We start from the raw sequence: 13,134 nt of genomic DNA on the forward strand, positions 1-13,134 counted from the left end.
GTATCGATGATATCTACATAATGCATAAAATGGTCTAGCTGATTTAAATTGTGTTGCACATCCATCTGTCCATACAAAACATTTTTCCATTTTTATGGCTTTGTTTTTCAAATAATCAAAAAAAGTCTTAAAATAATATTCCACAAAATGTGTGTCGTGTTCTTTGTCATCACTAATGTAGAAGTGATACTCATTTTTAATGACTCATTCTTGATCTATACTTTCCACACCATCCAAATCAATTTGTGCATGTCGATAAGACACTTGAACCATAATAGTAACCTGCTCTATACAGTAGTATTCCGCTTGGAGTTGTTTTTGAGAAATGAATGAGTAATTCTCTACAAAGACAACAACAGATAAAATTGTTGCGAGTGGGAAATTTTCTCTTAGTGTTTGAAACTATTATGCTTGCCACTTAGGAAAAAAGCATGATGTATATATGGTTGAATCAGTTTATGAAAATTTAACATAAATTCTCCAGCAGGTATGTCATCCTCTACATATTCTAACCTTGTTGATTCTTTTCCAACTTTTGTTTCTAATTTTACGTACTTATATCTCTTACATTTTACTATCCTCGTCATATTAGTATCTTCATCTCTCAAAGGAAATTTGATTAGGTTACCACATGTTTCACAAGTTCCTCTTATGCAATCTATTTCACCTATTGCACAATCATTTGGTTTGTCACATAAGATTGATGTTATGAATTGGCTCGGTCATTTATGAAAAACATTTTGAGAACCACTACTTTCTTCTATCATCGTCCTAGACCCTTGATAGTACAAATCAAATTCAACATGATATCAAAAACATGTTTCAAAAGATCTATTTATCTTCACAAAATAGGGTTTTAATCTTTCAAACATTGTTTGTCCAGTCTTTGTGTCGAGATTTAAATTACAAAATGAGAGATATAATTCATGTTGTGTGACATCCAATCAATGTTTTTCATGTTGAAGATACTCCTTAGGCCCAATCCTCTACTTGATGATATCTCTTCTATTTGGTGAAGGATGAGTATTATCAATCCGAAATTTAATGACTAAGTTCTTAATTGTTTCCACAATCCTATTAGATCAAGGAACTCTACACATTAGCGTCTAGTTTCCTTCTAATGTACTATCATCCAATTTTTTTCTCCTTTTTAGATAATGTAATATCATCTTTTGAATATACCCAAATGATAGTGAAGAGATTTGTCTTTTTTTCCATAATTTCTTATTTAAAATAGATGTTAGTATCACTCTTCGTGCAATGGATTTATCTGCAGATCTAGATTTTTTCCCAATGAAGTGCAACCCTTCCTTAACACTTTCAACAATATCTTTTTTAGTTTAGAAGTTTTATTGTAAACAATTAATTATTATTACACTTCACTTAAGTTTACTTAAGTTAAATAAATTATTTTATTATTTATCATATAGACACCTAGAAGTATGCATAGTTAGATGAGTTGTCTTGTTGACAACACAAGAGTTTACATATTCAATTGAGTTGCCATGTAGATAGCACAGTTGTTTGCACTCTAATTAAGCACATGGTGTCTACAAAATCTCTTAATGAGATACACCTTAGTATTCTTATCCTCTCATCATCGCACTAACTTCTGTGCTCAATAGAGGATAATCCACTCTTGGTGGACATGTGCTTAGTTGTGAGGCTTATCACTTTGCTAACTCCTAGTCATTCTAGATGCCTTTATATATAGGCACTTCTAGTTTGTATACACATATGATATTCTCATTATTGTTATTTTGATCATCCATTATTGGTCCATATTGTGCTAGGGTTTTAGCTTCTTGATCTTGGTGTTATTTTTCCCTAAGGCAAATTATTACATGGCATTAGAGAGGAAGGAACTTCTCTTCACATAGCCATTGGAGACCATTTTTGCTTCACCTCTCTAAGGACCTTGATTCAGATCTGGAGTATCTATAGCTATTAGGAGCATCTAGAGCCAAAGTGGACCTCACCATTGCATCCAAAGCATCAATTTGGTGAATTTTGACTATAAATTTGCCTACCCTAGGCTATAGTCAAATTTGAGGCAATTTATTTTTGCAAAATGGAACCCGAAGGCCCAATTTGTGAAATTGATATTATCTTTTAGATCTATGAATTTAATTTTCAGATTTGCATATTTTTGATTTTCATCTCTACAGTTATTTTATTTTTCAGATTTGTATTTTTTCTGAAATTCTACGAAATCTTTTCAGCCTATTAGGACTATAGAGAAGCATTTATTACAGGTAAACCATGTGGTCAAATCCTCGTACCTGCAAAATATTCCATAGCATATTCCTCCAAACCAGCCAAACCACATCACAATCACATAATCGACGATATTTCACCTTAAACCGACAACATCCAACATTTCGACAACAACTTCACTATCGACGAATTGCACAACACCTAGTGGCTTCTTAGCCACTTGAAGTTCCTATGGGCTCCAATTTTTAAAAGCCATTTTGCATTTGAACAGGGTGAATGTGGGACTAAAGTCCCAAACCCACCTACTGGTGACACCCCTCCCTCCAACAAAACAACCTCTAACACTGATTCCTTCCCTGCCAGCATCTAACATAACCACCATTCATGCAGACACGTAAACACCCTTGGCTACATCAGCCTCCATTGAGTTAGATCCCTATCATGCCATGTAACCAGCCACATCAACCATCTTTGTTTTGACCTCAGTGCCACTTCAACCTCCAACGTGGCATCCTTGTCACATCCAAGTGGTTTGCCACGTCACAAGACATGCTAACAGCTACATCAACATCCAAGTCAATTGCACAGTTAGCTTGCGTACACCACTAACATCATTTGACATGTTAGATCGTACTGCCATGTTAGTTCAACGGGCCCTTTTTTGCTGACATCACCATTTCATGTTCTTAAATTTGATGGTTGTTTGACCGTCACTAGTAGGCCAAATTGTACTGCCACAACGACCATTTGGACATCAAATTTAACCTAGCAGTTTCCTCTGCAAACCCCTCACCATATGCAATTTTGATTTGACAGTCCAACTTTAGGAGGCCATATCTTAATCATTTAGACTCTAAATTAGGTGCAATTTGTTTTGATTTGGGCTAGAATTTCCTAAACTTTTCAATGGTGCTATTATTTTTTAGTTTTGGTGCACAAATTTTTTAGAAAATTCAGTTTTAGGTGACTATACCTATCCAATCTTATTTTTTGCAACTTGAAATCCTCCATATGGGCTCATTTGGACATATTTTTGAGTTCCATTTTTTTTGAAATTGCTTAATTTTTTGTCTACTTTCCAAATCTGCAATTAGATTATAGGCTTGCATGGACATAAATATCACTTTCAAAAATAGGTCCTTTTTGCATTGTATTGCTTCGATTAAACTTCAAAATTATTGTATATCTAAGCTACATTGCTAAGTACCAAATTTGAACTCCAAGACGAGGTTGTAAATAGAAAAATCAAAAGTCCACTATTGTCCATTTTGACAAGTGGCCTATTGTAAACGCACTACATATAAAGTGCCTAAAGCATTCATTTGGGGGGATTCTTTGATTGAGTGAAAAGGGGGGATGCGTCTTGTGTTCTTGTGTCTTCTTGATATTGTGCTCTTTCTTTTGCATTATGGGTTCTTTTTCTAAGTTAACTCCACATAATTATGCTACTTGGAAAGAAAAGATAAAGGAACTATTGGTTGAAAAAGGTTTATTGCGTTATGTAACTAGTGCAACAAAGAAACCTGATGATGATGCTGATGAGTCTTGTAAAGAAGACTGGGCATCAAAACAAGAAATAGCCCTAGGAACCTTGTTAAAGAATATCTCAGATCCTGTCAAATATCACATTTGGAACCTTAACAATCCAATAGAAGCCTGGGATAAACTTGAAGCATTGTATGGGATAGTAGATGAAGATATGGCCTACACCATTGAGGACAATCTTCTCAAATTGGATCTCAGAAATTTTGACACAATCAAAGATTATCTTACCCAAGTAGACATGTATAGGGCACAACTTAAGGATTGTGGTGAACCCATCAAGGATGGAAAGTTGATCAAACATGTGATGACTCATCTTCCTCCTGAATATGTAGCTTTTGTTTCCAGTTATAATACTCACAAGTTAATAATGGGTAGTGCCTTCACTAAGCCTTCATTCAAGTCATTTTTAGGAATGTTGGTCTTAGAACATGAAAAGTTAGTGAGTATGGGAATTCTCCAGTCTTCTAAGACCAAAGCCTTGGTAGCCAATCAAAGGAATCAAGGCAGTAAAAATTCCAACAAGAAGCAAAAACAATGGAAGGCTAAGTCACAAGATGACACACAACAATCTTCCTCACAACAATGGAGTCTTCAAGGATGTTCTTCATGTTCCCAACCTTAGCACCAATATTCTTTCAATCTACCAAATAACTCATTATGGATGTAGCAACAAAGTGGAGTTCCTTCCTGATTCAGTTGTGGTGAAAAATCTAAAGGATGATTCTATGGTGGCAATCAGAAAGGTTAATCATGAGACAAGACTTTATTCTTTTTCTCATTTTGTGCCTAAGTCCACTTCCCTTTCCTTGTTGACCCACTCAAATTCACAAAGTAAACTATGGGATGAGAGATTTGGACATCTCAATTACTACTACCTTCAACAACTTAGCAACAATGATATGGTCATTGGTCTACCTCAAGTCAAGTATTTAGAGGGTGCATGTTTAGCTTGTGAAGTAGGCAAGCATTGCAAAGAGAAATTTGACAAGGGGAAGTCTTGGAGAGATATTGTTGTTCTTGAATTGGTTCATAGTGATGTAGTTGGCCCATTTTCAGTACCATCATTTGGAAAGGCTTGCTATTTTCTCACCTTTACTAATGACTTTTCATGCTACACTTGGGTCTTCTTTCTAGCTCATAAGAGTGAAGTGTTTGATTAGTTTATCACTTTCAAAGCTCAAGTTAAGAAGCAATTACATCTATGTGGGAAATGACACACAAGTGGAAGTTGAAGGAAAAGTGAATGTTGATTTGGACAATGGAGTCTTCAAGGATGTTCTTCATGTTCCCAACCTTAGCACCAATCTTCTTTCAATCTACCAAATAACTCACTATGGATGTGGCAACAAAGTGGAGTTGCTTCTTGATTTAGTTGTCATGAAAAATCTAAAGGATGATTCTATGGTGGCAATTGGAAAGGCTAATCATGAGACAAGACTTTATTCTTTTTCTCATTTTGTGCCTACGTCCACTTCTCTTGCCTTGTTGACCCACTCAAATTCACAAAGTAAACTATGGCATGAGAGGTTTGGACATCTCAATTACTTCTACCTTCAACAACTTAGCAACAAGGATATGGTCATTGGTCTACCTCAAGTCAAGTATTTAGAGGGTGTATGTTTAGCTTGTGAAGTAGGCAAGCATTCTAAAGAGAAATTTGACAAGGGGAAGTCTTGGAGAGATATTGTTGTTCTTGAATTGGTTCAGAGCGATATAGCTAGCCCATTTCTAGTACCATCATTTGGAAAGGCTTGCTATGTTCTCACCTTCATTGATGACTTTTCATGCTACACTTGGGTCTTCTTTCTAGCTCATAAGAGTGAAGTGTTTGATAAGTTTATCACCTTCAAAGATCAAGTTGAGAAGCAATTAGGGAAAGCCATCAAGATTCTACTAACAAATAATGGAAGGGAATATGTGAACTCAAGGCTTATAGACTTTTGTACTCATGAGGGTATTGATCTTTAACATTAGTTGCATACACTTCACAACAAAATGGTGTTGTTGAACGAAAGAATAGAACTCTTAAGGAGATGACCACTTGTATACTTCAACATAAGTCTCTAGATCAAGTTTTTTTGGCAGAAGCCATGAATTGTGCCAATTATATCCAAAAAAGAAGTCCCCATAAGGCCTTAGATGGAATTACACCTTTTGAGGCTTGGTGTGGCAAAAAACCAAGTGTAAAACACTTTAAAGTTTTTGGTTGTCCAGCATGGGCAAGGATACCTCCACAAAGACGGAAGGCATTGGAACCTCAAAGAAAACCTTGTATATTTGTTGGATATCCTAACCACCTTAAGGCATACAAACTCATGGATCCAGAGACTCATGAAATCTTCTTTGAGAGGAATGTTCACTTTGAAGAAACTTGTCCAAGTTTGGCTCCTTCAACTCCTCCTTCCTCCTTTATGGAAAGTGATGATAGTGATGATAGTGACTTGGAAGATGATATTCCTTCAACATTGACTCGCAAGACACCACCTTCGCAGGGTCCACAAATAGTTGAGGATATTCCTTCTTCTTAATTCACTATACCTCATTGGGCACAACAAACACTTGATTCAGTAGGTTCATTGGTGGGGAATCCTTCAAATACTAGGAGGACAAGGTCACATCACAAATCATTTCCACATGCATATATTGCCATTGCTTCTGATCCACAATCATTTAAGGAAGTATCAGGTGTTCTTGAATGGGATAAGACCATGGAGGAAGAATATAACTCTTTAATGAAAAACAACACTTGGGACTTAGTTCCTCTTCTTAAGGGAAGAAAGTTGGTTCAGTGTAAGTGGATCTATCAGACCAAGTTTGCAGTGGATGGAAGTGTGGATAAATATAAGGCTAGACTTGTTGCCAAAGGTTTCTCACAAGTTCCTAGTATTGACTATACTGAGACCTTTGCACTAGTGGCTAAGATGAACTCCATTCGTTTGACACTAGCTATTGATGTAGTTCATGGTTGGGTTGTTCATTAGATGGATGTAAAGAGTGCATTCTTGAATGATGATCTTCTTGAGGAGATCTATATGGAGTAGCCACAAGGTTTCATTCAGGATACTACTTTGGTTTTCAGATTGAAAAAGTCTATCTATGGTCTTAAGCAGGCTCCTCGGGCTTGGTATGCCAAGATGGATTCCTTCCTACTCTTAGTAGGATTCATAGGTGTCATTTAGATTCGAATGTCTACATTCTTCAAAGGGATGAATCACACTTGATACTCGTGCTTTATGTAGATGACTTGATCATTACAGGAAGTACTTCATCCATCATTGCCAATGTCAAGACTTCTTTGTAGAAAAAATTTGCTATGACAGACTTGGGTTTACTTCATTATTTCCTTGGTATTGAGATCACACAATCTTTAGTTGGGATCACTCTTTCTCAACCCAAGTATGCTCTTGATTTACTTTCTCGCTTTTGCATGAGTGATTGTAAGCCTACTCCTACTCCCTTTCTTTCAAGTGTTAAGTTAGAGGCCAAGTGTTCCACTCCACATGTTGATGCTACATTGTACAGATAGTTGGTTGGGAGTCTCATTTACTTGACACATACATGCCTTGACATAGCATTTGCAGCTAGCATGGTTTCTCGCTTCATGCAAGAGCCACATGAGCTTCATTGGAAGGCTACCAAATGCATCTTGCACTACATATAGGGTACACATACACATGGGATACACTATGAAATAGGTACTAGACTTCAGTTGGTTATACATACTTAGACTATGCAAGAGATCTTGACTCTCACAAGTCTACTTTAGGTTACATGTTTCACCTTGGTTCTAGCCCCATTTGTTGGCAGAGTAAAAAGCAAAATACTATTGCTCTTTCTTCAACTGAGGCTGAGTATCAAGGAGTTGTCACTATGGCTATAGAAGCTATTTAGTTACAACATATTCTAAAGGAGTTTGGATTTGACATACCTAAACCCATAGTCATTCATTGTGATAATCAGAGTGCTATTGAGATCTCAAAACATCTAGTTTAGCATCAGCGGACCAAACACATTGAGGTTCATATGCGCTACATCAGAGGGTTGATACATGAGTAGGTCATTGGATTGCAGTATTGTCCTACAACAAGCAAGTTGCAAATATCTTCACCAAACCCTTCACTGAGGTCAAGTATATTCATTTGTGATATCTCTTGGGGGTGCAGGATATTTTAGAAAGGGGAGTCCCTTGACTTGTCTCTCTTCTTTCTTATGGGAGGGATCCTTTTCTCATAAGAGGTCTTCTTCTCTCTCATCTTCTTATTGTACTTATGTCACTTTTGGGTGAAGGGTTTTTCCCATAAGGTTTTCCTTCTTTCTCTATTTTTTAGAGAGATTGCATTCCATTCCATTGCATTGTATGTAGAGCTTTGCATTTGTACATGGGTACCTAACATGGCCTAGTAGCCGAGACCCATCATGCATTTTCATCCTAGCTTTTGTGAGCTTAAGTACATTCCCCTAAGTTGCACTTAAGGGGGGGTGTTAATGTAAATAATTAATTATTATTACACTTTACTTAAGTTTACTTAGATTAAATGCATTATTTTATTATTTATCATATAGACACCTAGAAGTATGCATAGTTAGATGAGTTGTCTTATTGACAACATAAGAATTTGCATACTCAACTAAGTTGTCATGTAGACAACATAATTGTTTGCACTCTAATTAAGCATATGGTGTCTACAACATCTCTTTATGAGATATATCTCAGTATTCTTATCCTCTCATTATCACACTAACTTCTATGCTCAATGGAGGATAATCCACTCTTGGTGGACATGTGCTTAGTTGTGAGGCTTATCACTTTGCTAACTCCTAGTCATTCTAGATGCCTTTATATACAAGGACTTCTAGTGTGTATACACATATGATATTCTCATTATTGTTATTCTGATCATCCATTATTGGTCCATATTGTGCTAGTGTTTGAGCTTCTTGATCTTGGTGTTATTTTTCCCTATGGAAAATTCTTACAAGAAGTCTTCCTCTTTTTTACACTTGTATCTAAACCCAATAGTTTGAATGGCTCTTTTAATTCATCTTTAAGAAGTGAAATTGATAATAGTTGAGTTTTCTCCAATGTATCAAGATTCTCAAATTGTGCAATTATTTCTTTAGACTTTTTATTCAATTTCCTCTTCGTAGTATGTGTAGGTTGACTAGCATATTCTCTCAATTTTTCCACATCCATTTCAATTAAATGATCTATGTTTCTATGATTAATTTTTCTCTTCAAACTTTGAGCTAGATTAACATTCTCATTTGTTGTTTGATCTCGAGCTACAAGAAAAATCAAAATAAAGACTTAAGATACAACTTTTCTTTAGTGTCCACATATGTGTATATATACATAACAAATGAACTATTAAATACAATTTTATCTAACCTTCAGATGGTCCTTCTTCGCTATCCATTGCTTCATCTTCAATTTCCTCATGTCCAACATTTTCATCATCTACTAGTACATGTGCACGATATAACAAATAAAATCAAGCAAGTTTGTACTTGAGGATTTGTGTCTAAAATTAAAAATCAAAGATATAAAGTTTGCCTCTACATAGGTAGAAATCTAGAATTTCTAGAGATTATACTTGCGAGAGATGTGTGCATACATACATGTTTGAACTTGGGATGAACCTTCTCCAACCTCAGTAGGTTGTCCTATTTCACTACATCCTAATTAAATTCATAATTTAAAACACCATAATTAAAATGTACCCAAATTCTAAATATTCATAATTTAAAAACCATAATGTAATAAACCCTAATTCTAAATATTCATAATTTAAATTTACCATAATGTAATAAACCCTAATTCTAAATATTCATAATTTAAATTTACCATAATGTAATAAACCCTAATTCTAAATATTCCTAATTTAAAAACTATAATGTAATAAACCCTAATTCTGAATATTCATAATTTAAAAACCATAATCTAATAAACCCTAATTGTAAATATTCATAATTTAAAAACCATAATGTAATAAACCCTATTTTTAAATATTCATAATTTAAAAACCATAATGTAATAAACCCTATTTCTAAATATTCATAATTTAAAAACCATAATGTAATAAACCCTAATTCTAAATATTCATAATTTAAATTTACCATAATGTAATAAACCCTAATTCTAAATACTCATAATTTAAAAACCATAATGTAATAAACCCTAATTCTAAATAATCATAATTTAAAAACCATAATGTAATAAACCCTAATTCTATATATTCATAATTTAAAAACCATAATGTAAAACCCTAATTCTATATTTTCATAATTTAAAAACCATAATGTAATAAATCCTAATTCTAAATATTCATAATTTAAAAACCATAATGTAATAAACCCTAATTCTAAATATTCATAATTTAAAAATCATAATGTAATAAACCCTAATTCTATATATTCATAATTTAAAAATCATAATGTAATAAACCCTAATTCTAAATATTCATAATTTAAAAACCATAATGTAATAAACCCTAATAGGACTAAACATTCATAATTTAATAAAACCTAATGCTAAATATTCATAATTCAATAAACCCTTAATATTAAGTTAATAGTAACCCTAAGTTTATATTTACCATATTCCTAATTGGATAAACCCTAATCCTAACTATATACATAAAAAAAGTCTACAATACGATTGCACACTATATGAACTAAATATGCATTGGAAAAAATATATTGCACATGTACATGCCTTGCCTCCTATAATATCCTGCTAAAGTTTTGAGCTCATGTTTTATAACTTTTCAAAAAAGTTGGTTCAGTTAGGGAATTTCATATGTTGAAATTTGAGAAAATACATTAAAAAAGAAAGTGTTAAAGTTTGTTCTCTAGCCTTCAAACAATCAAACCCACAAAGGCTTCCTCATGAAAAATTACGTGTATCTTTTATTTTGAGCTATTCATCCAGTTGAAAAATATCCTTACATAACCTTGGGAATAGCTTCATTATTCTTTCAAGGAGGAAATTTAGACTTCAAATTCCTAGTGGTCGACTTGTGTAGAAAGAACGCTCAACACTAACTAGTTGAGTTGAGTAGAGTCGCGCCTTTAGCAAGATTCTGAGACAAAAAATTAACCAAAAGATACACAAAGCCTTTAGCAACTAATATATACAAATAAGGAACCAAAGGGATCCTTAGTGGATAGAGGTAGAAAAATTCAAAAGCATTACATAGATGACCATTAGTGGTAATGCAAGTAGAAGCATTAACAAATAGTATTTAAACTGAGTGCATAAACCAAGGACTAAATCCAAAATCTTAACACATTTCAAGGATAAAAGACCACTTTGTGTTCATGGGATCTAGAAAAAACAATCATATTAAAATAGATCATCACTTAGAATACCTAGCCCTTTCATCCCACCTAGCAGTAGCATTGTCATGAATGTTCTTGAATTTGATGAAGCTAGTTTCCTTAGGGTGAATAACTATAGGAAGAAGGTAAAATAGCTTGAGATAAATATTTTTTACAAATGTTTATTAGAGACATTGACCAAAATGAGTGATATCTAGTTGTAAATATCTTTTGAATCTCTCAATTTTTTTATGAACTTATTCACAACAACCCTTTGAGGGTGTGTAACTTGATAAATAACCACACTGAAACATTGTTAAAGATCTCATTAAGGAAACTTGTCTTGGTTTTTGAAAATTGATTCATAATGGAACACAAAAACCCAGGGGATAGAAAAAAAATCTATTAAAAGATATGAGCATTCCTTGGTTATCCTTATAGATTGAGAATTGTAACAAGAAAAAAATTAATGAATTTCTTAGAAACTTACTCTAATTTCAATCTTGTGAAGATGTGCTTTGGCATGAACTCTTTTATTAGAGTGATTATCAACTATCTACTTTTGTTTTCAACATAGAGTAGGAACTATGATTACGATTCAGGGTTAGTGGTGGCCTCGCAGGTTATATAATGGAAGTGTGTCGGCTAGCACCCCCAAATACATAAAGAGAGATGTGAGTTTAAGTACATTGGATCTAAATTATAGACACATTAGACATGTGAGTGTGCTTATTGCTTCAAGTAAACAAGGGTGTATTTAGAAAAAAAATGAGTCTTTTTAATTTCGATTTGGAAATTTTCTATTCAATGCAGAACTATAAGGGAAAGTGGTCCAAAAGAAAAATATATGCTAGAGGCTCTATTAGCAAATGGAATCTCTGGGAGTTCACTAGTCTACTCCCTCCAACGATAATGAACTATTCTGCTCTCCAATAAAGGGCTACCGAGATAGGGAGTGAATGAAGGACTACTGAGGGAAGTGGGGTTAACTTGTTACTGAGGGTGAATGGAGCCTTTTGATTGCCCTCCCCCCTCCCTGAATGGAGGTTCAAATTCTCCCTATTTTGGGAGAGACCCATTAGAGGGTAGGGGATAGAAAGGGAGAACTTTTTACCTTCAATTTTAAAATTATTTTCTTCATCTATGTCATGCTAGCATGCTACGAGAGGAATCCTTGATGATAATATGACCTTGCTAAACCATTTTTAAACTCTAACAAGTATAGGTTGAATATTACCCCACATACAATAAGGAGGTTGGTTGTGATGACAACTAAGATTAGGGCCATAAGCCCCTTGGATTTTATTGTGCATGTAATATAATTTCATAACTTGTCTATACATAGGGAAAATAACACATTTATTGGGTGCCACTTTCACCGTATTAAAATCTCTACATGACCAATGTGTCTATGCGAATTGAATCAACTATCCACCTCCAAAAATTGTATCTTTTAACAACATCATTCAAAACTTAAACATACATAACTCGAAAGGAGTGATTATCAATATTGAAAAGAGTTTATAATACCCAACTTGTGAATACACATTCTTAGCCAATTAAATGTAGTTGGTATTTAGGAGAGATAAAAGTAACACACCACCATGACTAGCTTCATGAATAGCACACCAAAAAAATGTCTATTTGCCAAATGACATGACAACTAGTAAAAAGCAAAAAAATAAAATATAAAATATAAACTCTTGCAAAAGGAAAGTCTAAATTTGGAAATATTTGTTGAATGTCTCTCAAAAAATATTATCTTGAGAAGTATATCAGACCTTGAATGTTCCATGAGATGCGTTTTATCAACAAACATCAAGATGCATGTCCTCATTGTTTGCCTTTGGAAGGATAATGAAACTATCTAGCTAAATTATTGGTTGGTTGTGGCTTCATTTTTTCTAGAAAATCCTATCTTCTACATTTATATTTAGATTATGAGATTGACATTAGATCACTAGAGAAGAATATGTTAAATCAATAGAAGTGTCTCTTTGAGAAGAGAACACAAAGGTGAAAAGTGGGGACATGAAAATCCTACGTTTATTT

The sequence above is a fragment of the Cupressus sempervirens genome, chromosome 6 (assembly GCF_028749045.1).
Source record: "Cupressus sempervirens isolate cs-2001-9-10 chromosome 6, ASM2874904v1, whole genome shotgun sequence".
Taxonomy (NCBI): Eukaryota; Viridiplantae; Streptophyta; class Pinopsida; order Cupressales; family Cupressaceae; genus Cupressus; species Cupressus sempervirens.